We start from the raw sequence: 9233 nt of genomic DNA on the forward strand, positions 1-9233 counted from the left end.
AGTGGACGCCAGCCACTGTGAATCGTAGGTATTTGCGATGTTTGGGATGTATAGGGATATGGAAGTATGCGTCTTCCAAGTCCAGAGAAGCCATAAAATCTCCTTTGTTGAGACAACTTAAAACTTCAGCAAGCGTCACCATTCGGAAACTCTGTTTCTTCAGAAACTTGTTGAGTTTCGAGAATCGGGCGCCACTTCCCTGATTTTTTTTTTTATGAGGAAGAAGCGAGAGTAGAACCCTCTTCCTTTCTGCGACAAAGGAACTCTTTCTATCGCATTCTTGCAGAGCATGTTTAAGGCTTCTTTGAAAAGTAAGTGAAGACGAGGGGGAGGGGGACCCTTGGGCGGGGTCGTAGGTGGTTGCTTGGTAAATTCCAATGTGTGACCTTTGTGTACTAGGTCGAGGACCCACTGATCTGACGTGATCTGTTGCCACTGGTGAAAGAAGGCCGAGATCTTTGCACCCACAGGAGGTGCGGGAGGAATGACTGGCGTTCTGCTGAACTAATTGTTTCCTGTTGGAATCGCGACCTTCATTGTTTGATCGTCTTCGTCCTCCCTGACGAGAGAAACTACCAGAAGCCGATTGTCTGTATGACGTTTGATAGTAAGGCTGTTTGTATTGCGGCTGGTACTGCCTGTTCTGATGATTGTGATAACCTCCCCTGGATGTAAAGCCACGACCTCTGGCTCCTCGGAAAGATCCACGTTTGTACTGGAGAGCAGCTTAAGATTTTGCAGTATCTGTATCAGTCTTGATAGCCAACACTGCTTCATCTATGTGCTTTCCAAATAATGAATCGCCGTCATAGGCCATATCCAGGATCTTGGTTTGAACCTCTGGCCTAAAAGATGTCGCCTTAAGCTATCCTTGGCGTCTAATTACCGCAGCCCCTGCAAGCTGTCTGAAGTTGGTATTAGCAATGTCTAGAGCGCAGTCAATAATTTCGGATGCGGCTCGTTCACCTTCCAACGCAATTTTTCTTGCCTCTTGTCGGCGATCTTCCGGGATAAGGTCTATGAATTCTGCCAAATCCGACCACATGTGGCGGTCGTACCGACCGAGAATAGCCATTAAATTTGCTGCCTTTATGGAGGATGCAGCATTAGTGGAAAACTTCTTTCCTATCAGATCCAATCTTCTGCCATCTTTATCAGGTGGAGTTGAAATTGGTGTGGCTGGATTCTTTGATCTCTGCTGAGCAGCTTGTGATATGACTGAATCCGGACGTGAATGACCTATTAGGCAAGATGGAGTATCCGGCGGAGCTCAGTATTTCTTCTCAATCCGCAGAAAAACCGCAGGTATGGAGGCAGGCGTTTTCATGATTTTAAGACCGTCATTCCAAATGTAGTCTATATTTGGAATCGCTCTTGTAATTTTTCTATAATCCTCTTTAAAATCATGCAAGAAGTAGTCAGACTGTTCAATAGTGACTGGTAATTGGAATCTAGTAGCAGCTCGTTGCATGAGGTTGTGGAAGCCGCCGATATCCTCAAGAGGAGAATCTGATGGCTGAGGAATAGGTGGAGAGGGCATGGGAATGATGTAATCATCCCAAGGATCCCCATCACCAGTGTTGTCGGGTAATTCACCCTTTTCTATACCTTCCTCGTCCGAGGATGAAGTATCATTGTGCCCTTGCGGTGCTGATCCAGAGGGCTTCCTTGGAGAAGTAGGAATTTCCACCTGAGGTAGCAATGCTGGCACTTCAGCCGGTGCGGGAGGTAAAACAGGAACAACCGTTTATGATGGAAACCTTTGTCGGCAATCAGCCAACATGGCTTGTAGGTCTTGAATCAAAGAAGGAGGAAGATGACTGGTCTCTTCTTGATGTGAAACCCTTCTGGGATGTTTCTGATAAGGGGTAGAGAGATCTTCCTGGTAACAATGTTCTTGGAAATCTTCTAAGTCATCATCGTCTTGGCATTTTATTTGTAGCTCTGAAGGATGGCGAGCTATGCCGAAAGGTCCTTCCTCATCATCCTCATCAGACTCATCATCTTCCACATACTTCTCCAGGATGTGCGATGGCAGTAATGGAGAGATGTTGCTGTAGTCTTGCCTGCGGTAGGTTTTTAGCTGGAAGTAAGAATAGGAAATAGGCGTAGCCTGTTACACTGGAGGAATCGCTGTTGACTAATCCGTCGTCGACGGGCTCTTCATCGTCAACGGGGTAATCTTAGTCGACGGTGTTGTCGTCGACGGCTCTTCGTCAAAGGCTCTTCGTCAACGGTGTCTTAGTCGTCGACAGGATCTTCGTCGACGGTGTCTTCGCCGCCGAGGGAACTGTCGTCGATGCTGTCGTCGACGGAGGTTTAGAGGAGGAACTCTTTGTCGACGAGTCCTTCGCCACACTAGATCTCTTTGAAGTAGATACTTTAGCAGACACAATAGGTGATGAAATAGCCATGGTAGAGATCGTAGTTGTAGAAAGAGGAGCAGCCGAGGTCACAGATACCGTATGAGAAGACACCAGAGTAAGAGTTTTGATCTGCGCTGTACTCACGGTTCTGGAAGTTGAAGGCCTTTTGGAAATCTCAGAGGACGGAGACAAAGCCGATCCAGAGGGAGGCATGGTAGACCTCCTTTTTTTTTTTTTGGGAAAACCTTTATTAGCACTTCAAAAGAATACAAGTATGGGCCTACAACCGCCAGGGCCGGCCGCTAAGCAGGATTCGTCACAGCAATGCAGTCATGACACTTCTCGGCAGCCCGTGAATCGGAGGCATTAAAGATTCAGTGAAAGCTTGTTATTGAGTGCACCAACCAAATTACAGGATTCAGAAAAAAGGCTCCATTTTATAATATAAGAATGAAAGGATCAGGTGCCATACAGTAAAGCAGTCACACGAAATGCGAACAGAATAATAAAACACCCACAGTCAGAACGATCGCAATTAGAACAATGGCGCTAGTGCAGATGATTCAGGAAAATCAAGCATATAGCCACAGTTCGCACCAATTAAGCGCCTGCCCATTGATACCGATGATACTGTAGGAAATACAAGCATTGATAAAATTAACGATAATACACCCAAAGCGGGCCCACCACGCTGGCCCGAAGGAGGAAGAAACAAAAGAAAAGGAAGAGAAAGAAACAAACGAGAGAAAAAGGGCCATAGAAACAAAAAAGGGCAAAACGAAAAACCCTTCCCCCAACCCCCCTCCCTGCACCCCTGCAGATGGCTACGGCCAACCCCCCCTAGCAGCGTGCATGTCGCCCCAAATAACCGAAACCCTAAATATAGAGAGAGCTAAGAGATATAAAAGATAACTAAAAAAACTAACAATAATGTATGGAGGAGGGCCTTCGTACAGGCTCCCGGCCCCTCCCCCGCCCACTAACACTTGGCCTCCCCAGAATTCCAGACACAACAGTAAATACACTATTTGCAAAGAACGGGGGATTCAATACGTGCCAGCCTTGCCTCCCGGTACTAACATTCAAAGTGAACCCCACATCGTTACCACTCAGACCAATGTCCCGAAAAATAAGTCGTCCTCAGCCTTGACCCGCACGATCAGGCACACGTGTGTACTCCCTCCGAACGGCCGCCATCCTAAAAGAGTCGAAGCATCGGTGGTATGTGCTTGAATGCAAACATGAGAGAACCCACGATGATTTGAAAGAGTCGGGCTTATAAAGTCTAGGTCCCATCCACGCTGATAAAGTCTCTCGACGTCGCTCCAAGTCAAGCCGAACCAAGTCCGAAAAGGACGAGTGGACTGCCCTTCCGCGCCACTCCCGAGTGTCCACAGAAGTCGTAGGCTTCGATACGTGGTGCGGTGTTACTCCCGTCCACCTCAAAGTCGCACTCACTGACACAATCGGGTTATCCAATTTATGTTCAATAACATAAATACCGTCTAGAGTATTGTACATCTCTCGTGTCACGACCTCAGTCAAACGGGGCTCGATGAACTCCGCTACTCTCTCAGTGCAGCTAGATGGAGGAGCAACCGCCTTCATATGCCCCCAGTCATAAGCAGCAGCATCCATTTTCTTTCCCAGGTTTCTGAGGCTACGGCTCAGAAAAAGGTTGAGTTCACTGATAGCCACCATTATGCCTCCGAGCGTAAGTTCAGCACCGAACGGCTCCATACGTTTCCCCACACAAGCTAGGTTTTGGTCCGGATTTGGAGACCCCGTACAGAGGACATTTCTCCCCGGGTCATCAGCACGACCGTATTCGGGCGCCTCGGAGGAGCTGGTCCGAATCGCAGAAGGGTCCCCGTCAGGCGGCATATCTCGCTCTCTGCTCACGATCAGACACCCGGGCTCTTAGAGACAGACCCCCCAAACAGACTCCCCCAGTGGTCAGGAGCGAGAGCCCGTGATTCAATCCGTCTTCATGTCAGGAGAGATCGGAGCCTTGACCAGGATGTATGCGCGACCATCAGATCGCACACAGGATGGTTTCAGCCGTTCAGGTGTCGAAGTCGGTCAGTATATCACTCCGCTTGCATCCACAGTGTAATTAAGTCACTCCAACACGGCGCCATCAGCACGGCTGTTTTTGTCGAGATGGGACCAAGCTACTCTTCCGCTCCGGTAGGCCGATTCCACCCCAGTTTTATGTCCGATGTTATTCAACCGATAGCCGGGTGTACTCCTACTCGGGGTCCCGGCTCAAGCGCCGATGTGGGCCGCAAACTTCGAGACGACGTTTCTCCGCATTCAGGGGTCATGGAACAGCCGGGGTTGCACGACACTGTACCATTTCAGTTCACATACACGAGAGCGGTGCATCGGCCCAGGAGAACTGGCAGGATTTCGTAGCAGGATGAGGAGGCTTACGGAGCCAGGAGCCTAAGCAGCCATCTTGGTCGCTAGCTTGGCTCCTCAGTTATGGTAGACCTCCTTGACTGGTCAGAAGTCTCATGAGAGGCCTTGTGCTTTCTTGCTGTAGATGAGGAGCTGTCGTGGGATCTAGCCCTCTAGCTAGATGTTAGGCCCTGTCATCCTCCTCAGCCGACGAGTATTTCAGCCATAAAAGCAACCTTGCTTCCCTGTCTCTGATGGTTTTAGCAGGGAAGGTTCGACATATTCTTCAGTCCTTAACTACATGGTTAGGATGTAGACAGTATATGTAGTCCTTGTGCTGATCATCTACATGGACCCTCTTCTTATCACAGGTCCTGCAGGTTCTAAAGAGAGCTTTCTTGTCAGACATCTTGAAGAGTGAAGGGTGAAGAAACTGAGTAGGCACTCCGGGAGACTCCCTTCCACACGACGTGCGGTGAAAATCTGAGAACTGCCTCTGCTGGGAAGGTTCTAGAGGGTGCTGGCAGCTGATTGGTTGGAACTATTTTTTAGTTATTTTCATATAATGGATAGACTAGTAAGTTTTGGGCCTTCTGGGCCTCTTTTCTTTTTAGCCTACCACACTTCTTACTAAGGCACTGCTTTTGTATATATATTTTTACCGTGGGACTCCCGCCTCAGCGACGGGCAATGATTCAGGCATGTGAATCTATGAAAGATACCCCAATACTGGATAAATGTTATTGGCTTATAAAACAATCAGTCTTTAGGTTACGCATATGCCATTGGAACTTAGGGTAGCTATACCGTGTCGGCAGAAGACTGTTTTTGCAGTAATTGGCTTTGCTTTTTAGGTACCATTTGTTGTTATTACAGTTAATTGAACACAAGCAAATAAGAAAGCTCCCAGAATACACTGATTTGTTAAATGAAAGCACAGTACTGGGAACATGGTGTTCTGCCAACATGGAGCTCTTAGGCAATCTTAGCTATAAATGTTATTTGTTTGGTACAGGTGTACAAAAGAACAGTGAAAAGGCACTTGTTAGGGATGCCACCAAAATCCGGTCTTTGTTTTAAATTTAGCAGTACTTTGTATTGTAGCACCCATCATTTCAGTTTTATTGTTAGCAGACCTACATGTCTCAATGTGAAAAACACTGTTTCAAAAGCTGGAACTGGCTGACAGTAGAACACATGGCATGGGACCAGTTGACAGCCATGTAAACATAGAACAGCTGCAAACGAGTGAACTGCAAATCTGTCTTGTTCACTGCTTTGTTTTATTATATGTTTGTGAAGGCAGCAGGGGAAATGTTTACTGCTTTGTGTTATTATAAGCTTGTGAAGGCAGCAGGGGAATATTTGGTAATATACACCAAAGGTGCTTAATTTCTTGTCAGCTTTTTAGTAAAACTTACATGAGACTCATTTTTCAACTAAAATAATTTCTTTTGCTTTGGTGACTCTTATAAACAATCCTTTCCTCACAGTATTCATGTAAAAGCAGCTAATATCTACAGATCAATTGATCCATATGTTAAGCCCTGTGTTAACAGCACACTGTGCTGAAAACGTTGCTAAATATTTCTTCGTTATTGATGGGTTCATCATCTTTATTATCATTTGTCTCATTGAATTAACAACCATTTTAGTGCAGTGTCATATTTTAGCAAAGTAACATTGTATTGATCTATGTCCTCTGCCATGCTGGAATCTCATCTCCCAGCTTTGAAGATCTCTCAGCAGGCAGAATAGTAAGGGCACTGTTGTTTTGTGACAGAGCCTCCAGGCAGTAAAGTCATCAAGTCAGCAGGCAGAATAATTTTTGCGCAACGTGAGTCTTTGGCTCAGCCCTACAAGGTTTATTTTCACATCCACTGGTGACACGAGTGAACGTTGTTCAATGCATCGATGTTCAAATGTGAAAGCCAGGTTATTGGAGCCTCACAGAACCCCACCCAATACATAGATGAAGTGGTGTTAATGCTTTTGGGTTACCAACAGTCTATAAACAGGGATCCAGAGACACTGTGGTGATTGGAAACAAACTATTTCATTCTCTCTAATATCACACACGCACAAACTGCACTAAGAAAAAGACACTTTAAAAGCGTTTTATTTCAACAGCCTCAATCTGTTGGTTAGGATTTAAAATACTAAACAAGAAAAGAGTGTCCAATGGTAGTATTCAACCACCGTTAGGAGCAGGTAGACGACTTCACTTAAGGCGTTAAGGAAAGCCCTCACTCACCACCTAGTGATGACATGCTTCATCATCGGGCCCCACAAAAGAGATCGAGTGTCTCTTTTGTGTGCTACAACGCCAGATCTACTGCGGAGCGGGTTGGTGGGTTCAGGCAGTGTTGTGCAAAGAAAACTAGTGAGTGGTGGATAGTTAAAAATAGTCAGTAGTGTATCAAAATTAACTTTATTCTAATGATCACTAAGGACTTATAGGTTAAAATGATGTGTTGGAGATTCGTCCACAGTTAATTAAGTGGTAGTTTCCTAATTATCAGTCGACATGTTTCAGCCACGAAACGGTATGAATTTACCTGGCCTTCATCAGGACTCAGCGTGTGTTAAACCCTGGTGGTATGGACTCTCTAAGGCCCACCCTTACCTAGGGGCGTGAAAGTGAAAATTAACAAAAAGGTGTAAAGTGCAAAAAAATTAGGAGGAAATGATGTCCTCCTAATTACTCCTGGTTTAGGAGTCTTCCGAACTTACGGTTCCTGCACCTGTAAATAAAAAATGACAAGGACATACATGTAGGACAGAACATACATTGACTAATGATGCTGATCACTTCATGTCAATCCATTGTGCCCCAGTTAGTGGTTTCAGAGACATTGGGGCCGATTAGGATGGCGGACGGACTTGCGTCCGTCCGCCACCCTTGAGGAGGAGGGAACGTCCGCAGGGGCTGCGGCGTTCCCTCCGTGCTGATTAGGATGTGACCGCCAGGGTGGCGGTCACATCCTCTATATTTAACATTGCGGCGGGTGCAGCTACAAGCTGCACCCGCCGCAATGTTAAAAAAGCATGTGTTACATTTACATGCACAAAGCGGCAGGCACCGCACGGTGCCTGCTGCTTTGTGCACGCAAATGCAGGGGGGTACCATAGGTACCCCCCATGTGCACCCCCACCCCCCATTCACCCAGGGGGCCCGCAACGGGCCCCCAAAGTGAATGTCCGTATGCTTTTCCATGGCGGAAAAGCCGCCGTGGAAAAGCAGTTTAACACAACCATCATAATATGGCGGACGGTGTCTCATAGACACCGCCTGCCATGTTATAGCTTTTCCGCCGCGGTCGGAAGCCGACCGCGGCGGAAAAGCGGCGGACGGAATTCCAGACCCACCAGCCATCCTAATTTGGCGGTGGGTCTTTGGAGCCTCCGCAGAGGATTTTCCGCCTCCTCCGGGCCGGAGGTGGCTTCCGCCGGCCCGGAGGAGGCGGAAAATCCTCCATCCTAATCGGCCCCATTGTGTGGCCAAATAACAATATAGTTATCACCACCATGGTCCCCAAACTTTTAACGCTAAAAAGTGGGTAGTGCTGTGTACTATACGTGCTATAGAAAGGTAGTGTTGTTTAAAAGGGGGGAGATTATTTCCAAAATCGCTATCAAGATAAGATGCAGGCGCGATCGCGATCGCACTAACAGATTTAAAATTCTCACTTTTTTGGTGTCAAGGATTCACACCATGGGTCACAGGAGGGGGGTGGGAACGTAATTGGCACACCCTGTAAATTGCCGAAACAAAGGGGGTAAACGTACAGTCAATCAGATAGCATTGGTTAAGTACTTAGCTTAGTGGAGTAATTGCTAGGTGGTTTCTGCCTTTACTACCGCGCCCACCTGGAAGCTGACTAGCGCAACTTATTTACTTAACGCTCCCTTGGCTTCGCGCTCACATCTTCGGGGTCCAGTCGAGGGTAGATGCAGGTACACAGCGGGTGCCGAGCGTCGAGGGCGTGAGTAAAGGCAGAAACCACCTAGCAATTACTCCACTAATCTAAGTACTTAACCAATGCTATCTGATTGACTGTACGTTTACCCCCTTTTTATTTATTTATTAATTAATCTTGTTAAGCGCGAACAGCTACCCATAAGGGTTTCCCGGCGCTAGGAGACAGAACGACAACATAAGGCAGAAGAACTTAGAGATCGAAGAGCCAGGTCTTCACTGCTCTGCGAAATCGCGTGTGACTGTTTTCCATACGTAAGGCCAGTGGAAGTCAATTCCACAGTCTGGGTCCTAGGTTTGAAAAGGAGCTACCGCCCATTCTGGTAAGTTTGAACCTAGGTACATTGAAAAGATGGTGAGCTGAGGAACGGAGAGAGCGAGCTGGATGGTAAGGGCTGACAAGGGCCTGAAGGTAGAGGGGTGCTGATCCGGCTTTGACCTTGTGCATAAAGCTCAAAGCTTTAAACTTAATCCGGTTTTCAACA

Source organism: Lissotriton helveticus, chromosome 6 (genome assembly GCF_964261635.1).
Source record: "Lissotriton helveticus chromosome 6, aLisHel1.1, whole genome shotgun sequence".
NCBI lineage: Eukaryota > Metazoa > Chordata > Amphibia > Caudata > Salamandridae > Lissotriton > Lissotriton helveticus.